Consider the following 21,269-nt stretch of genomic DNA (forward strand, 5'->3'; position numbering starts at 1 on the left):
ACAATTTGGGTAATCTGTTGCATGGGGTGCAAGGCTACTAGCCATCTGTGGGCGTGACGTGGTCAGTAATCAGTCAACAAGTGAGATCTGCACTGCAGTTAAGCTCCATCCAAGTAAATACATTACTTGTCGGTTTCACAGACAAGGCTTGAAGTCCCATGCATTTTTAAGCTTCACTGAAAACAACTTGCCTCTAGTGCCATTGTTTTTTCTCAAGATGCACATCAGTATTTTTTTTTCTAAGGAACATTTTAAAAATACTACTTAAATGTCCTAATTTAACTAAGGTCTAATCCTGTCTGTGAAACCGGGCCTAAATGCTTGTGAGTTAAACTTGAACTCAATATTCCTTCTCATCCTATACTATATTTACTTCAGTTCTCTCTCTCTTTTTTTTTAAAATGCTCCCTCAGCACACCTGGTACAAGAAATGATTAAATATTAAGTATTTTAAGAAATTATTAAAAGTATTGTCTTGTAAAACATACTTTAGTTGTCTTCGTTTTATTTAGAACTTAATTAAATATTTTTTTTTTTTACAGTGTTTATGATGTTAAGAAAACATTAAAAATGTTAGAGGTCCGAGAGAGCATGTGAAACAAGGTAATCCGTTAAATGACAGCTGGATAAAAACAAAAAACTGTCATCATTTACACATTCTAAACCTGCATGACATTCTTTTCTCTGTGGATCACAAAATAAGATAATTTTGATGTTTTTATCCATACAATAGAAGTCAGTTGGGTTCAAAACACATTGGACTGCATTGACTTTCATTGTATGGACGAAAAAAAAATCTTTGTTTGTGGTTATAGCTTGGCTTGGCATGTACAGTATACATGTTAGTCGGAAAAACGGTCTAACGCCGTAACTAAAAGATGCTTTTAAACTCCCAGAGGGTTCTCTCCAGAGATCTTGTTAGCCACTCACCTAATTAACCACTTGGGTCTACATCTGTAACGCTTCAGGTCATGGGGTCATCCATTATTCAAGGATTGTGTTAATGGACAAAGCAATCTTCTTCGGTTTTTGCATTTGAAGAACAAGCTTGATGTGGACTAGCAGACACAGCGCAGGTTATTTGAGTAGTGTAGATGTTTGTTCGTGTTTGACATTAATAAATAGTTGATAGAATAGATGCTGTCCGCCCAGCCATGTCATCATCCAGTGTGAGATTATATAATGTTGCTTATCATTTGTTATTTGGTACACATATTGTAAATCAAATTTGAACCCAGAGTAGATTTATCACTATTATAGGTCCATTCGAATGATATTGTCTCTCTGAGAATGCTCAGAACCAGACTATTGAGGAGAAAATTGAATCACTTAGGAAGCTGGGGTCAGAGGAAGTGACCTTAAAGTGCTGACACACAATTACTCATAGCAAGGGTTATGTCACAGCCTGTCACGGTTGTAAAGTGTTGGGTAAAGTGTGCAGTTCATCTGAGATGCATCACTGATGCATCTGCTCTGGTTTCACGGAAGACAGTTAGACATCCAACAATTACTATACGTTCTGACTTCATCAGTACAATGCAATTCATTTGAGAAGAGTGTTTGAGTTTAATCACGTCAGACAAGAATCTCATAGGGATAATTCACCTAAAATGGATCATACAAAACTGTCAAATATTATTCTTTTAATAATTCTGTTCACATTGTTTAACACATTGCATTGTGTCTGCTTAACTGAATACATGATGTTTATAACCAACCACATAACTTATAGCTGTATATTACTGCCATATAGACATTGCTTTGGCACACTCTGGCTGATGACAGAATACTTCCTTCACATGCATTTTCTGTGAAGCTGCTTTTAAACAATGTGCATTGTGAAAAGCGCTAGGGTGAATTCAGGGTGATTGGGGCACTTTTAGGGGAAAATTGTGTCCCATTCAACCTGAATTCACCCCTATACAAATAAACTTGAACTGCACTGAATTGAATTCTGTCATCATTTACTCATGTCGTTCCAAACCTGCATGGCTTTCTTCTGCAGAACAAAATATAAATAATAAAATAAATAAATAAATAAATATATAATATATAAATAACACACACACACACACACACACACACACACACACACACACACACACACACACGCACACAAAACATATTATATATACAGTATAATTATATTGTCCATACAATGAAAATCATTGGGTTCCAATATTGTTGTTTTTGGTCCCCATTGACTTTCATTGTGTGCACGAAAACATTTTTCTAAATATATTTGTTTGCTTAAGCAGGGTTTCTCAAACTCGGTCCTGGAGGGCCACTGTCCTGCACAGTTTAGCTCCAACCCTGATCAAACACGCCTGAGCAAGCTAATCAATGTCTTCAGGATCACTAGAAACTCACAGCTAGGTGTGTTTGATCAGGGTTGGAGCTAAACTGTGCAGGACAGTGGCCCTCTAGGACCGAGTTTGAGAAACCCTGGCTTAAAGGTTTGGAATAGATTTTTCATTTTCAGGTGAACTATCCCTGCTCGCAATGGAAATGGGATTAATGGGATGGTTTTAACAGGAAAGCATGCTTGTCTGTCAGCTGTTGTGACCGTCACGGAAGAGGAGGCTGATGATGAGGCTCCTAATGAGCAGTTACACTGAGCTTCCTGACCAGCGAGGAAGGGGCAACAGAAAATGATGATGGCCGGAGCAACAAAGGAATAATATTTCTGTTTATCTGCTTTGGGATGGGTCAGGGGTATTTTTGGAAGGCTGTTGTTTTTTCCTCTGCAAAATTCCAGGTTCCGCTTTTTTTCCGTCTCCCCCCTTCACCCCTTGTTCCCAGACTGTGAATGCACGGACGCTTCCTCTCCCTTCTTCCTATTCTCAGCCTCTGATTGCTAGGAAGCGTATGTGTGTGTGCGCGCGCGTGCACGTGTGTGAAGCAGAGACACACACACACACAGATATTTAATAGTGAGGGGGAGTGTGTAGGGTGTGGGGGGATACGGCCATTAAAGAAACGAGGGGAGAGTGTCAGCGCTTCCACGAGTGCCGCTTTCTCAGAAACAGCTGCTGATAGTTAGTGTGTTAAACAGCGAGACATGTTCAGACAGCCCAGAAAAGCACACGCAGATGGATTTAAACTCCTACAGTTTTAATCAGACTGTGTCATGCTAAAATTACTCTGTGTTGTCAGACTAAGCAGACTAAATAAGCAGACTAAAATGGGTTGTCTGTTGGAGGAGATGGTGGTGCTTCCAGGTGATATGACTCGTTTCATATTAGTTTTCCTGATTGCATGCGTTTATCAATATTGAATATCCTGAGGATGCTATAGGTGAGCATCTGAAATTCAGGCATCAAGCTGATTTATAAAAACAGTAGTAAATGGCAGCATGCCTGTTTCTCTCATAATGCTCTTATAAATAGTGCAGTATAGGTCACAAAAAGAAGTTTGCTCAGTGATTATGATTTTAAACATACACATCATCATGATCCAAAAGTCTGACCGCACTAACAAAATCTGGGATTCAAAATGTAATATAAACGTGTAGCCTGTATGAAGTAATTATGCAATATTCGTTTTTTTTCTCTTAGACTCCCATTAAAAAGTTAGGGGTCAGTAAGGTTTATTAATGTTTTTCGTATGCTCACCAAGGCTGCATTTATTTGATCAAAACACAGTAAAAACAGTAATATTGTGACACATTATTACAGTTTTAAAATAACTTTCTATTTTTATTTTTTTTACTTTCTATTGTTTTCTTTTTGAATATATTTAAAATGTAATGTATTCCTGTGATGGCAAAGCTGAATTGTCTGCAGTCTTTACTCCAGTCTTCAGTGTCACATGATCCTTCAGAAATCATTCTAATATGCTGATTGGGTTATTAACAAACATTTCTTATTATCAATGTTGAAAACAGTTGTGGTGCTTAATATTTTTGTAAAAACCGTGATACAAAATTCAAAGAACAGCATTTATTTAAACCGGAAGTCTTTACTGACACCTTTGATCAATTTATTGCATCCTTGCTGAATAAAAGTACTTTCTTTTAAAAAAATCAAATAGCATTGACCTCAAACATTTGAACATGCAAAATCAGATATTCAATGTTTAAAAGACAATGCAAGAGATGTCAAGAAAAGGGTAAGAAACAAAACTGTTACCTTTGCTTCCAGTGTGGAAGTGTGGATGCAGACACCAGTAGGTCACTGACAACCACTAGTAGTAGTGGTGACCTTGGGAAGGGGTCATGACCTCTGCATGTATAATTTCCCACAATGACGTAGATCAGCACAGACATTCAGTCCACCATTTTTTTAAACTGACAATAAACATGTACATAACACTTATTTAAACTTTCTATTCACGGATAAGAATCTGAGCTGACAACTCATTCCAGGAAAGTATGAAGAGTCTGCCATCATCTTCCCTAAGGCAGGGCACTTAATCCATGGCCGATCAAAGAAGACTGACTGTTCTTGCACTTAAGAGTAGTTTAAATGGCTTTCCTGAGTGACACATGTCCTATCTAACTATAACTCATTGAAAGTATCATTTACTTTGGAAAAGTGCTCAAAGTGCATAGAAGTGTATAGCCTGAGGCAAATAGTGCATAAAGTAGAGATATTTTGCTTCAAAATTTGCTTCTGTTTCTCACTAAAAGAGTGACTAAATCCATAGCCTTTTAGGCCCAAATAGTCACTGCTTTGCAGTACAGAATTAACTTTTTGAGTGCCAAATATCTAGAAGTACTTCAAAACAAGAAACTTTTGCCAAACCAGTGCAGTAACCTGAATCAAGTTTACATGAGGTGTAACACCAAAGTTTACTAAGACCGAAGAAGTTTTATTCTTTTAGGCACCATTTCCTGCTCCTGAAACCTTTTAACAAACCAAATTCCCTTGAAAGTGTTTGACGGAGATTTAAACGTGGAGTTCAAAACTTTCAAGTCTTTAAGGGATGCCACGACTCTCGGCAAATACTTTTCCAAGGTCAGTGTTATTTCAGTTCAGGGTCATTGGGTAACACTAACAGTTGTAGAAGAGGAGAGATATGTATATGACTTAACTGAGATCATTACACCATATGCCAGCGGTGTCGTTGTTTAGAGACAGCATCATCACCAAAAGCTTGCTGTTGATATAAAAACAAAGCAGTGCTGCTTCACCAACAGCCCAAGCCACAAGCCAGCCCTCTGTGTTTACAGAGAAACAACAACCTCCGTCAGTTTTCTCCATCCAGAGTGTGAAGCCTTCCCTCAGGTTCAGCTGGAACACTACATGAAAAATAATTCAGCCAAACCACACTTGAAAACTCACGCATGTTAAGTAAGGATATCGAATTTTTCTAGCTGTAAAAGACCATTAATCTTACTTTATTTACATTATTTTTGGATTCCCTGGATGAGATTTTTATGTAATGACCCACATTTGAATGAAAAAGAAAGCAGGCCCAGAGGACATTTTTGAACAATCCATGCCCCCCCCCCACCCCCCCCCCCCCACCCCCTCCAAGCAATTCCAGAGGCTCCAAATCTCCTGGGGAAATGTTAACACGTAAAACAAGCAGATAAACACAAACCCAGACTATCATTTACTATAAATCTCCCAAGTGCCGTGCATCTGCACTTGACGGCAGAAGCGACACACTCCATTCTTATCTGAAAGGCCACCGAGATACAGTCTGTTACATTGTCAGAGCAGGGAAAATGTTTCCAGACATGGTTCTGTTTCTGCAACGATAACCGATCTTCGCTTGAATCAGCTGTTTGTCTGGAAGCACAACCAGAGATAGGGGCACCTTGATTAATGTTTAGGTTGTAAATATTTATATGGGTTGCATTTCATGGAGAGGTACAAACAGCCAGCACATGGGTCTTTTGAGTTTAAAGCCTGGTTAGGTGTGGAAGCGGAATAATATTTTATTAACCGGACCATAAATTCACATCTTCTCCTGGACAATAAATCAGCAGCACAGCAGGTTTTCTTAGTGTGATCTTCTATGCCTTTCAAAATGATTTAAAAATTCATGAAAAATAAAAATGACCTTGCATATCTCTGGCCATTTAAACATTTTGCTCTTGTTGTAAAAATCACTCTATAAATTTGTCCAGATTTTTTTAAGATAGCTGTCATACATATTTCACAGGTTTAGAACAGTCTTCTAAATTCCTCGCATATGTTTTTTGTTTTTGGTTTGGTCCGTGCATGTAATTGGTAGTATGAACAAATCACATGAACATGCAATACATTTAAAATTCCATAATTAAACTGTGGTTTTCTATAAGCTAATAAACTCATGTTATTTCATTTGGCCATATTGGACTATGTTGACTTTTTTTTTTTTTTATTGACTAATAGATTGCACAGGCTCATTCAAAATCAACACTTTTTTAATACTCCACAGGACCTTGCTTCTACAGACTGGTGGAGTATTTTCGATTCTGGTTTGCTGTGCGTAAGGTGTAATGGCATTAAAGGAACAGGAAACATCCTGTTCTAACCGGAACTTCTCCATTTGGAGACAAAAGCAGTTAATGATGACTTCATAAAGTTATGAGTCATATTAGGACTATTGTAAAGAGATTTTTTAGGTACCAGCTCAACGTGTAGTATTTATATAATTCATATGCATCAGAGGGAGGGGGGAGGAAATATTAGAGGATGAGAGGAAGTAGTGAGGGAAATGGTGGCCCAGGACTGGGGGGGTTGAATGTACCCACAGGAAATCACAATTGTGTATGTTCCTCGAGTCACACACGCTGCATGTATGTACAGGTTATACATGTAACTCAGTATCTAGCTGATTATCTGTGTTTTTGAGTCGCTTCTGAATATTTTCATATCTGTGTCTCTGAGTTCTTGTCAGCAGCTATGGGTCTGTCTGACTAAAATTCATTCAGGGTGCAGTGTAGCTAAATGTGATAACTCCACTGGGTTAAACGCATTGTTCTTGTGAACACAGAGTCATGCTTTAAGATGTTCTTGACCAGACCACTATTCACAGGTGTTGCACTTCTGAGCATGTTATTTTAGTGCAACAACCTGCATCTTATTCACTAGATACTCACAATCACAACAATTTAGGCATTAATGTTAAAATGAAATCAATCTTTTCAGTACAGATACGCTTCCTAGATAAATTAGACTCATTATGTATTTCGTCTTGCATGTACTACCTTTCAAAAGTTTGGGATCGGTACAAATTTTTTTTTTTTTTTGTATTTCAAAGAAGTCTCTCGTGCTCACATTTATTTGGTTAAAAATGCAGTAAGAATGGTCATATAGTTAAAGGGTTAGTTCACCCAAAAATGAAAAGTCATTATTTGCTCAACCTCATGTCATTCCAAACCCATAAGGCTTTCGTTCATCTTCGGAACACAAATGAAGATCTTTTTAATGAAATCTAAGAGTTTTCTGTCCCTCCATTGACAGCCTAAGCAACTACCACTTTCAAGCCCCAGAAAGGTATAGACATCATTAAAAAGTAATCCACGTGACTCCAGTGGTTTAACCTCAATTTTATGAAGTGATGTGAGTGCTTTGTTTGCACAAAAAAACAAACAGTTTACCACTTTATTTGGATTCACATGGATTACTTTTATTATGTCTTTACTACCTTTCTGGGGCTTGAAAGTGGTAGTGTCGTAGGCTTTCAATGGAGGGACAGACAGCTGCAGATTTCATTAAAAAGATCTTCGTTTGTGTTCAGAATATCAACGAAAATCTCCAAACCCAACAAGGTTGGATTGTAAGCAGTCCTTATAATCAGTGTCAGATGGTCCTTCAGAAATCATTCTAATATGCTGATTTACTGCTCAAGAAACATTTCTTATTACTGTCAATGTTGAAAACTGCTGCTTAATATTTTTGTGGAAACCATGATACTGCAGATGTTTATGAACATTTATTTGAAATAGACATTTTTTGTAACATTATAAATGTCTTCACTGTCACTTTTGATCAATTTAATGGGTCCTTGCTAAATAAAAGTACTTATTTTTTAAAAACTCTTACTGACCCCAAACTTTGTGTATTAATCCAGCTCAAACAGTAGCTACAATGCCACGGTCATAGGTTTGCTTAAGGCATGAACTGATAACATTTTGAATGTAGTTGACTTGCAAGATCAGGAACGCCGTTATGCTTTGCATAATCAAGTGCTAAAACAACGCAAATAAACACATGCTTAAATGGGCGCCATCCACGGTGTGATTCCTTCTTAGTGAATTCCCTAAATCACCTGACCTGTTCTTTGGGCTCTACCTTTTTTGTCACTCGTCCCACATCCTGTGTGTACATATTAGGGTTGCAATGTCCCAGAGAACTGCAAAGGGAACACAATGCTGAGAAGGCCTTGCCTCTTTCCCTATTGTGGCCTCGTTAGGGAAATGAAAGGGGTGTTCCGTCTATACTGACCCTCCGATGTTTTTGCCAGTCCCTGCGTTCAAGGATTGCCTGGGAATTATTTCGTTTATCAGCACTATTGTTGCCGGCCATGGTATATCTCAATAATCTATCTATTGCACAAATTACAGTCGGATTGCAGGGCCTGCAGCAGGATATACAACTCACTGAAGTGGAAACAATAGGAACGAGTCATTCTATCTTAGTCATTAGCGCTTTTATGAAGGTGCTATTTAATTGACCGCAATAGTTTCGTGTGAGAGTCATCCCTTAACAGAAGTTCACAATGCTGCGAGGACCTGTCTGGCCTTTTCACAGCTGATGGTTCTCATCCTTCAGGCCCTCCCTCTTCAACCCCTTCCCCCTACCGTTCCCTTCACATTCCCATCTCCTCACAGCTTGCCTCTCTTATCTGCAGCCTCCAGACAGCTGTGTGTGTCATTGTGTTTGTCTGCACTGACTGTGTGGCGGTGTGATGAACGTGGGTACGTATGTATGCACTGACTTGGAAGCAGTGAGTGTAAGCGATTTGGTCACAGGCCGTTTTAAATGCAACGTGTCTTGATGTGGTTTGCAAGGCTATAGAACATGCGTGGACTAACAAAATGTTGAATATCTTGAGAAACCACCAAGATCTTACTCATTGTGTTTGGACACAGCTGATTTGACTGTTTACAGTGAGTCTGGGAGGTTTCGCAATGAATGATCGAGCAAACAATTATACTGTATGCACATGATCTAAACCGGACTCAAATTTTATCAAAACACTGGATCCGCTGATGACAATTACTCTCAGCATCGTCTGTGTACAACGTGCTATTTAAATATTTAAATTCGAAAGCTTCGCTTTTAGAATGTTTACGCGCTTGTGATTTGGTTGGAATATGGGATGCAGCTTTGCTGGTGAGAAACATCCTGTTTACTGTGGCCTTCCTGGCTCAGGGATCATCTTTGACATCACCTTATTGTCTATAGCTGTATTCAAGGTAACCACTCATAGGGGTCACTGTCTGATGCTTTTCCTGATTTTAACACATATAGACGGTTTGAAACCGTATGTTCCAGAAGAGTGGTTCTCAATTGTTTTTTCTTCACAGCACAGACTGTACATTAGATATTGAGTGTAGTGTGAATTCAGGTTGATTGGGGGACTTTTTTTGCCATTGAAATGACTCGAAGCAACCCAGCACGGTACTAAATTTTACTGCAAGCAAAAATGTATTTACATTTTTAATTAATTATAGATATTATTAAAATAAAATAATAAAAAAAAAAAAAAAAAAAAAATGATAATTTCATACTTTAAAGGTTTCGTGCTCTCGGTAGCGACACAAACCATGTTGCATGTGAACCCGTATTTAATATTAAAGTAGCCTGGATTATTATATATATATCTTGTGTAGTTTTAGTCATGGTTTGAGAACGTAGGCATGTCAAGCAAACTTTCCATGTTGGCATCTATCTAATGAAAGAGTTTGTGCCAAAATACTGCAGAGAACTCTTAGCCTTTGACGTCAACAACAAAATATTAATATGGAAAATGTTTTCCTCTACTTTTTAAAGTTGATAAGTGTTGTTACATCGATAAGACTATTTATTTTTGCTATCCTAACAATGCACAATTATATATTTATTTGGATTTTATTATTTGCAATACTAACAGAGGCAGTTTTTAGATGGGGGGGGGGGGGGATTATTTGCCAATGCTTTTGCGTTCCCACCGAGAAACTTTGCGTATGCTTGCATAATGTTTGCGTTCCCCTGAGAAACTTTGCGTTCACTCGCAAAGAACACAAAAGTTTCACGAGCGGATGCAAAAGTTTTTAGCGATGGAACGCAAACATTTTGCAATTGAGTGCACAGTGTCTCTTCGGGAAACGCAAAACATTGACTTATTATTTTTCCTTATTGAAAATAACAGCACTAGAGCGTAACCCATGAGCCTTTGTGCACAGGTTTATTTTTTTGTGTTTGATGAATTGGCAAAATATGCTATATATCATTTAATTGTTGTGTTTTATTTTTGTTGGCTCACAATTTATCCAATTTAATAGTAAAAAAATAGTTTAATCATAGCCAGTTATGATTCAAATCAATCACCACATCAATTGAGCCCCCTGGATCCATAAAATACAACAGGCCATGGCATTTAATCATACTTTTTTAAGGGCTCTTGTCACTTTTGCTTTTGGAATGCGTGTCAGAATCCCTGAAAATATTGCACAAGGCACAAATAATTTCATGGGAAGGCACACACGCACGCACACACACACACACACACACACACACACACACACACACACACACACACACACACACACACACACACACACACACACACACACACACACACACACACACACACACACACACACACACACACACACACACACACACACACACATATCTGCCAGCTGTGTGTCCTCATTTTGCAACTTAACTTGATCTTTACCTTGTCCAAAGTATGTTTATGGTCTTCACAAAAGTTGTGAAATCATTGATTCAGTTTTCTGTTATCTGTATGTTTTTATTATTTAGTTTTACAAATTAAGTTTCAGCGAAACTTGGCAACAATCAACACCTGTGCCTGGTATCACTATGACATTTTTAGTCTGTGTACACTTGGGCCAGCTCTTATCTGATGTCAGATAATATGAATAATAATAATAAAGTTGTGTTTTTTAATCAAAAGAGCATGAAGCCTCTCGCACCTTGTTTCCATGCAATGTTGAGTCAGCTTCCTTTACTGCCTTATTCCACCTTCTTTCCCCCTCCTCCATCTCCTAGTGCCGCTTCCTGCGTGTTCTGTTTTTGAGAAGCTTCACATCCTTACACTTTGACCATTAGGTCCTGTTACTAACACAGGAGGTTGCGTACAGGAACATCTGCGTGATGATTATTTTGAGCCCTCACATGAGGTCTCTCCTTTATTGTGCAGAGCGCTGGCTGTGATCTTCCGTGTTTCTCACCCTCATCGCCTGCTGCTGTCTGTTCCTTAGCCTCAAGGTGTGGTGCTACAGGGAATCTTGCCTTCAAATAACAGTGAGAGGAACGGTAACAATCACAGGCCCACAGAAGACAGATTCCCCCTGCACCACCATCACCAAATTTTAGCAATGTAGTATGATAACACCTCCATAACCCCCACACGTGAGAGCACTCGTGAACACAGAAAACACATGGTGCTTTTGGCTGCCCGTGTGAACATACAAAGGGGTGTGTTTGGGGGTGCATTAACGACAGGCAAGCTGGCATGGGTCCTATTCTGTGTTTCACACATTTCAGCGCTGATGTATTTACTCTCATAAGCTCCTGTCTTTCCCAGCATCTGTTGCTGTGTGATTCTAGAAAAGGGACTATTGTGCCATCCATCCGTCCATCCATCCATCCATCCATCCATCCATCCATCCATCCATCCATCCATCCATCCATCCATCCATCCATCCATCCATCCATCCATCCATCTGTCCGTCCATCCATCCATCCGTCCATCCATCCATCCATCCATCCATCCATCCATCCATCCATCCGCCTAAATTAAATATGAATATATTTATATGAATACACACACCGGTCAAAAGTTTGGAAACATTACTATTTTTTAATGTTTTAATGTTATCTTATGCTCATGAAGCCTGCATTTATTTTTATAAAAAATAGTAATTCAATTTAAAATAATGGATTTCTATTTTAATTTACTTAGAAGTATAATTTATTTCTATGATGCAAAGCTGAATTTTCATTAGCCATTACTCCAGTCTTTAGTGGAACATGATCCTTCAATGTTGGAAACAGTTCCATTCAGTTCCATTTCCATTTGATCAACCTTATCAGGACAGATAAACTGTCTTCTAATTTTGATCAGTTTTCACGAATCCATCTGCAGCAGTATTAGGATGGATCCTGGGCAGATGGCGGTATGATTTTATTATTTTCCAGTTCCTTGCCATACTGGTGCAAATACAGAGAGGCTTGGCTGTGGTGTGCAGTTCTGGCGGAGATGTCAGCTCAAGGTCGAACTCAGCCTCATTTGCTTCTCATTAAGCGGTTCCAGGCATGCTCAGCCATGCCCAGTCCTACTTTATTTCCCCCTATTAGAAATTATATTTGCATGGCAATGGCACATGGGAGGGGGGGGGGGGGCATTCATTTTGTTGTTTTTTCGATGAGGGAAGAAGGGACTATGTATTTAGCAAGGCGTAGGAGCCACTGGAGGTCCTCAAAGATGATGAGGTGTGTTTAATCGCTGCTCTGTGTACCACCTTCCTGGAAGTCAAGCACCTTTCCCACAGGCTCAGACTGAGAGGAGCGTTACCATGGATATGCAGACTCACAGCGACATGTGACCGCTGGTCAATACAGGTCTCTCACTTTTTCTCCGTTCCTATCCCTCTCTCACTCTCTATTTCCTCTGCTCTCTATTCCCTCCCTCCATTCCCAGCCTTACCTCTGAGCCTGGGAGCGGAATTCTGGGAACATTTTTCCATGTGAAACGCCGAGCACCAGTTGAGGGGTGTGACGCCACTGCATTGTTTCAGCCGGCGAAAAGAGGAACCGCGCGCGATGAGGCCAAATCCTGTCCACTCCAAAAAAACAGCCACTTTCTCACACTGGCTTCCTTCCTCGCTGGACAGCTCAAAACAATCCCATAGTCGAAGGGCCCGAGGAGTGTGAACGAGGAATCAGCCGCACAGAGAGCAAAAGGGAAGCGGGCCTTTTTCTATCGGTTTATGCAGACTGTTTATGAGCCATTGAAAACAAACAAAGGGGCAACACTACTCATGCCCCCCCTCAACAGCCGCCAACTGACACCCACGCAACAAAGAGTGAACGGGCATTATATCACCGTGAAACAACTAAACCGGTGGGCTGCTGGATGTTTTTTTTCACTCAAGCTGTCTTGTTGCAAAAACAATGAAAAATCCTTATCATGAAAAATGGCTGGCTGTTCCCGAGGGCAGCCTTTTCAATGTCCAGCTAAAATAATATATATTGTCACCTGGGAGGTTTCCAGAGATGTAACTTTCACTGTGCATGTGATTTCTCTTTACCTATGGTCCAATTCTCACTACTAACTAGTGGCTTATTAGCATGCATGTTACTAAGATACTGACTGTTTATTGTTTAAAAAACATATTAATGTCTTATTCTACATGACCATATTCTACATCCCTTAATCCTACCTAATACCTCAACTTAACAACTACCGTACTAACTATCAATAAGCAGTAATTAGAAGTTTATTGAGGCAAAAGTTGTAGTTAATTAATAGAGACAATCGGACTAAAGTGTGACCATATATATTATAAATCTCTATATTTTTTAAAATAATTTCTTCCATAATGAAACATACATTTCTTTACTTTATTTTTTTTAAATACTTATTTTATTGGTGACTTTTATAGAAATCTCTTTTTTAGTCAAGGATTAGGTGTCAAGGTAATAACCTTCACTCTCTTTTAATAGTGTTTTACCTTTTTGCTGGTAAAACACATCTGTAAGAATGCTTGTGGTATTCTAGTAATGATTAAGAGTGGGGGCTGGAGGGGTCTGCGGATCCAATCAACGGCATGAGGTATTTCTGTTCACTTGCATCTGAGCTCAGGAAAACGTCTGATCTGTGAGGGTAGATTCAGCTGTGGTGGTCTGTCTTCAGTTGTAGAGCTGTTCTCAGGTCAGGAGTTTAACGAGTTCCAAATGTGTGCATAAGGCCATGGAGAGGCTGCATACGTGCCTCCCCTTGCGATGACTCAGATAGCCCCCCTCAAATCCTCCCTCTCATCATCCTATTGTTTTATTCCGCGATGTATTCAGCACGTATGGACACCACACTGAGCTTTTCCTGCCCTCGTCTATCTATCTAATATACAGTATATGTGTGGTATGTAGTTTGGGGTAAATTGATCAAAATGGACTGGTAACAAAAAAATTTCTATTTCAAATAAATGCTGTTCTTTTGAACTTTCAATTCATCAAAGAATCCTGAATTTTTTTTTACTACAGTTTCCACACAAAAAACTTTTTTTCAACAATGATAATAAGAAATGCTACTTGAGCACCAAATCAGCATATTCTAAAGAGTAATGATGCTGAAAATTCTTAGATATAAATATAAATATGTGTGTGTATACTGTAGGCATGGTCCTAACCCAGGGTGCCTTGCAGAAATGGGCTTCATTGAGCAAATTAAAAACTAAGGTTCATGGCTGCAGGGCTCCTGAAAAGTGTCTATATTAAGAGCAGATGAGCTTTGGGCCTTGAAGAGGACTTCTGACCAAGTTTTTCTTTTTCTGAAAGTAAATGTGTGTTTACACGATGTATATAGAAACAGAATGGGTGAACAAAAACAAAAACAGCCGGGGTTGTGCGGCGTTTCCTGGCCTGTGTGCGTGCACTGTCCTTCGTCTCGCCCTGCCCGAGGATGCCGTTCCTTTAACAGCTCCGCTCAAACACACACACACACACACACAGGCTGGGAAAAGCCTAGTCTGACATGGCCGAAGAAGGGAGCGAGCTCGGAGGAAGCACCTGTTCTTCCGCGGCCACTGCTGCTGCGTTTATCTGACCCCAGTCACATCAGGTGGCTTCCTGGTTTGCGTCAGTTGCTGCTCCCTGAGGCCTGGCTGTCATTGGGCAGCTCAGGCCCCTCCTCTTCCTGTTGCCGCCATGCTCATTGATCTTGAGAGCTTTGTTGCTTCCTGGTTTCTCAGTGGACAGCAAATTGGTGGGTCTTTGGACCTGACTGATGGAGTTTCTCATCAGTGGAACGCCAAACTCTGACATTTGCAAATACACAAGCACATGCACACAAACAAACCCACTCAGATTGTGAGATTGTCTGGTTTCCCTGTTTACATGTGTATATATAAATAAATATATGTATGAATGGAAAAGCTAATTTCAGAGGGTGAGAGAAATTCATTAAACACACATCCAGTATACTTGCTCAAACGCCTTGATGTTTACCAGCAGAGCTGTTTCTTAGTTAATGTGACACAGAACATTTGGGAAATTAAATGATGGTTGGAGAGCAACAGCAAACACACCACTTCCTACACGCATATACAGCTCATAACATATGCTGGCTAGTTTTTATGAGCCGGTCTTCAAGGCCATTGGGTTGTTGGGTGAAACAAACACTCAGATCTGTAAACACTGAGGAGGAAAAGTGGATTGAGAGAACTTGTGAACCCTTTGTAAATAACTGGATTTCTGCATGGATTAACCATGAAATGTGGTCTTATAATTTAACTCACTATTAAAGGCTAGATGAATATAATCTGACTAATGCACATATAACTGTACTTTTCACATTTACTGAATACATTAAGTAATTATTCACAGTGCATGGTGGAGAAAGTAAGTGAATTTAGTTCTTTTAAATCCAGTTATTTTCAAAGGGTTCACAAACTTATTCTTGTAGAAGACAACAATCTGTATGCCGTCATGGTATGGTAACTGTAATCAGACTGACAGAAAAATGCTGCAAAGAATTGTAAGAACAGCACAGCATACCATTGGGACCCAATTACGAAACCTAGACTCAATGTAAACCTCACTTTGCTTGCGGCGAGCTCAAAACATCATAAATGACCCATCTCATCCAAGCCATCACCTGTTTAACCTTCTGCCATCTGGGAGGAGATACAGGCCACGACTCCTTCAAAACACATGAACACACACAGCAGATTCTGCAGTGTTAAACTACCTTGTGTCTCAAAGCACATAACATTACAATAATAATGAACTTAAACTACTTACAGAGCTCTTACTTGTACCATATGACTGCTGCAGATTCATTTCAGCATTGATAGTGGTGACATAGAAATGCATCCGAGTCTGAAGACCGAATGCAATGATTGGATGAACATTTTTTGGTCCTGAGACTTCCACAGAAGATATATGTACGTTTTAATATTTTGATCACTTCTATTATTGATTGCTATTAGAATTTGAAGAGAGATTCAACCAGTATAACAAAAAGTGTTTATAAAACAAATTGCCTACCTTACTTAAAAAAAATGAAGAAAAAATTTGAAATGTTACAAGTTAAAGTACTAAAATTACTAAACCTAAAATAAAATAGGTTAAAGTTAAATGACAAAAGCACAAAAAAACCTAAAATACACTACATTAGTATATAAATATTACTAAAATAACACCGTTACATGCTGAATGAAGCATTATCTAGGTCTGTTAGCATAACTTCACAAAAAAGAGCTATATGACATTTTAAAAAGACAAATTATTCACTGAAATCATATAGTGCATATAAACACATGTAAATCCTGACCTTACACAAACTCCACTGAGGTTGATTGACAGCTCACTCAACTGTACTATGAGTAATCAAACATGGTGCCTCCCTTTGTGGAACTGAAGTGATTCCTTTCTCTAATAAAAATCCAAATGGAAAGCTTTCCTTTAATCACTTAAGGTATGGATCTTTTTATGGATGGCATTTTATTGTCACTAACAGGAAGTATTTTTTTCAGAGAGACAGATTTTGTGACTATATTGATTACTATGGAGGCCAGCTGAGATGAATGGGATGACATTTACCGTGAGTTTCCTTTTTTCTGCTTGCTATGCATGTTCTACTGACCTGTAATGTGAAAATCATTGTTTTCTGACTTTCACATTCCTGTCCTACTATCAGCCCTACTTACAGAGAAATGGAAGATCCAAAAGATCCATATCATTCATCTTTTACTAGAATGTTTGTTATCGCACTTCCCAACAACTGAAGACATGTCAGACTGAAACCTCGACATCTTATCTCCTTTGTCAGGAAGAGCGTATTTGACGTCATGGCTCTTGGTTTTGTACGATGAATCAAACATGGAATTATTCCCCAGCGTCATCACTCATCCTGTAAATACTGCTTCCTTGTGTCTTGTTTTCCAGCAGGTGTTTCTCCAGAATGACCCCACCCCTTCCCTTCAAAGCCTCATAACATGCCGTCTTTGTTATGTCTGTTTAGGTCGGTTGTTTGTGGGTCCGGCTCTTGTTCTGTCCTCTCTCAGATGAAGAAAATACCAAACATAATGACTGGGTAATTGCAAGGTAATTTCCTGTTTAATGACTCTGCGTTTGATGACTTTTGTTGTAGTAAGTGGCATAGGCTCTAATGGTCCTACAGATGAAGGTCCCAACCAGATCATTCATGTTCCTGGAGGGCATTTGGTCTGGTTGGGCCAAATGCAGCACTGATTTCTAAGAGACGATTGCCTTTTGACTCGGTCTCAGAGGTTCTTCAGTCCTCGTCTCTCGAGAAAATAGACTCTTCATGGACTTCTCCATCCCGCCCATCAGCTGTGTTTCTTCATTGACAAAGCCACGCTGATGGGCGTTGAACCAGCCATGCTCTTTGTGAATGAGTTTCTAAGGATGCTGTGGCCTTAAAGCTGGTTCAATAGCTGCTTTCCTGTCATTACCCCTTCCCCCATCCCAACCTGGCCTTTCCCTCTGTCTCATTTCCTTTCTGTGAGTGCCACATTTTGTGGGGGTCCGATAACAGGGGCACAGTTCCCATGGATATCCCCTTATGGGGGGAGGGAGTGATGTTGGCCAGGGCACAGAAAGAAACAGTCACTACATATATTATATTGAACACACAGATTGGCTGTGAAAGCAACTTAGCTCTCAGGCTCTAGCGCCAGTTACACCAAATATAATATGTGCAACACAAAAATACATTCTCTGCTTCACGTAAAATGGATTATATATTCCAGATGTGCTTTTAATGCTGTAATGCAGTTGGGTTGATTGAGTCACACTCATGACCCCTATCCTAAAATGTGATATATTTCCACATATAAAAACCTACTCTATACTGAAAAAATGTGTCAAATATTATTTGGAAAACATTTAGTTATTTGCATTAAAAACACGTCTGTCTATCTGTTGCTCTGTTCCAAATAGTGCTTTTAATAGCATAATAGCATAAAATAGTACAATTAATAAACGTAAAATGATAAATTACGAATTTTTATTAAACTGAACTGTTTAGTATGAATAAAAGTTTCTTCCATCTTTGATTTATTTTTTCATTGCATGTTGCAGTGCATTCTGGGATTGCCTTCACCACAAATGATCCATGTTATAATTTGGCAAAAAAAGGTTATTTTGGGAGGCAGCTTTTGTGTCGATACTATGATACCTTAGGTAACTCACTAGGTTTTGAAAAGCATGGCTGTCTGTCTATCTCTCTGCACAATGGAATGACATGATTGAATGTCGTCATTGTGCCGAATATGTATACATAAGCAAAAGCAAACGCCACTTAGTTTGTTTTCTTAGGAACCATGTGGGTCCGCATGAAACTGCCAAGGGACAGGGAGTGGATATGCCCTCCGATATAGACCAGGGCCCTTGCCTGTCAACAAACCAAAACCAAGCTTTGTTTCTGGCTCTAGTTATAGTCTCTCCTTATTTCTTTGACATCAGCAAGCAGTTTCCTTTTTTATTTTTATTCTACACATCATAACCCCAGGGGCACAATGGGCCGATTTACCCCTGCTTTTTGCTTTATCTCATAATACATCTCACACCACTGTTTCTGTAATTGGATCATAGCTGTATAACACCTTGCAATACTGCTTAAAGGCTAAATTCCAGATACTCAACAGAGGGGCATTAGGGGGCTCCTTGGGTAGCATCAGAAACCCCCTGAGGACAATTATGAATCACAGGGTATGAGACCTCCTCTGTTTTTCTGAATTCTTACATGTGCAGTCTTGTCTCGATTAGAGTACACTGGACTTCTTTTAAGGCAACACTAAAACAGGATTGATTTCTATGGAATCTTGTATAGGAATGCCACAGACGATGCATGGATTCCCAGGAAGGCCTCTATTTTATTACCCATTGACCAGCTGAGTTTAGTTAAACTAATAGTCCTGGTTTCACAGATAGAGCTTAGAATAAGCCATTAGGCCTTAGTTAAATTAGCTCATTTAAGTAGCTTTTATAAATGTGCCTTAGAAAAAAAATAGTGTGCATCTTGAAACAAAACAACGGTACTAACATATTTTAAGATATGTCGGGTACAAGTTGCTTTCAGCCTCAAACATACATTTAGTCTGGGACTAGGCTTAAGCCTGGTCTAAAACCGTGCATTAATTTATAATTAAAATAATACATTTAAACTAATAAATTAACTTTTATTCAGCAAGCATACATTAAATACGTCAAAAAAGAGAGAGAAGTTTTTGACATGTTACAAAAGATTTCTTGCTGTTCTTTTGAAATTTTTCTCTTAATCAAAGAATCCTGATAAAAAAGTATCACGGCATCCAAAAAATATATCAAGCTATATAACATATTTCTGTCAGGACCACTATCATCAAATACGATTGGCAACTGCATACAGTTAGGATTGGCGGTATATGGTTCTGTTCTGGGCGAGAACTCCCTGAGCATCCATGCAGCCTAGCATGGATAAGAGCAGCAATAACCCCCCTTAGGGGAAACAGAACAGAACCAACATGTATTGCAAATATCATCAATTCAAGATTTTAAAGTACAGCATAATTCATGAATTTATTCTGATTCAAAGGGAATCAGAATGGCAAATCCTGACTGATGAGAGTAGGAGCTGGGGATGGAGGAGGGTAATCCAACGCTATCTCACGACCAATTCGTACGAATTCGCACAAGTGATAAAAAGGTGGCTAATTCGTACGAATTCGTATGACCTCACTCGTACGAATTTGTACGATTTGTCTAAACCCACGTGATGGGTAGGTTTAGGGGCGGGGTCAGGGGTAGGTCATTCGTATGAATTCATACGAATTGGGCAATTCGTAAAATATGTACGATTTAGCAAAAATCGTACTAATTCATACGAGTGAGGTTCGTACAAATTAGCCACCTCGTAGAATTCGTACGAATTGCTGTGAGATCAGGCTGGGTAATCAGCTCCTGAGAACACGATAGCTGCTGAGGCGTCCTATTCCTATAGGTAGACGTGGATCAGCTGAGTGTGAGCTGATGCGAGCTTGACTAACGTGACCTGCCAGAACTGACGCTATGCTTAATATTACTTTTTTTTTCAAATTAAATGGACATTGAAAGTTTCATCATATCAGAATGATTTCTGAAGGATCGTGTGACACTGGAGACTGGAGTAATGATGCTGAAAATTCAGCTTTTCCATCACAGGAATAAATTCCATTTGAAATATATTAAAATAAAATAAAAACTGTTATTTTAAATTGCAGTAATACTTCACAACATTATTGTTTTTACTTAAAAAAAAAAAAAAAAGCAGCAAGCTGAGAGAGCATAAGAGACTTCTTTCAAAATCATAGAGGCATGAGGCGTCATAGAGGCATTATCATAGAGGCATGTCCAAAAACCATGTTAATACCATGTAACTTTTTGGTATTTTCGTTAGCGATGATGGCTAAGTAGACAGCGATCACACGGAACACAGAAGACATCGTCTTATAGCAAGAAAAGAGGACAAACCTGTGATGCTGACAAAATCAGACTGTAAAGGGTGTCAGATATGGAAGTCAAGTCATATATGCAACATTTTTTTGTCGAAACCGAGAAGGGTAATTCATCCTCCTGTCTAATATTAGCAAAACCAGTGAGCCTCTCTCTGCATTCCTCTGTATGGCGCAATGTCAAGAACAATAAAACCATCCATTCAAAACGCTTTTTCAGCTTGGATCTATTATTACTGGCAAAAGATCTCATGGCATTCTCAGAAAAACATGAATGTGGGTTCACATGAGGTCATGTGAGCAGAGGGTGTTTTTTGCTTTGTTGAAGCCCAAAGAGTGATCAGCAATCAGGTGGACAACTGATTTTATTTAAAACGTCTTTTTTTAATTAAAAATGTAAAAACAGCACTGAAGACTGTTGGTTATGACTGTAACAATTTCA

Source organism: Squalius cephalus (genome assembly GCF_949319135.1).
Source record: "Squalius cephalus genome assembly, chromosome: 12".
NCBI classification, from domain to species: Eukaryota; Metazoa; Chordata; class Actinopteri; order Cypriniformes; family Leuciscidae; genus Squalius; species Squalius cephalus.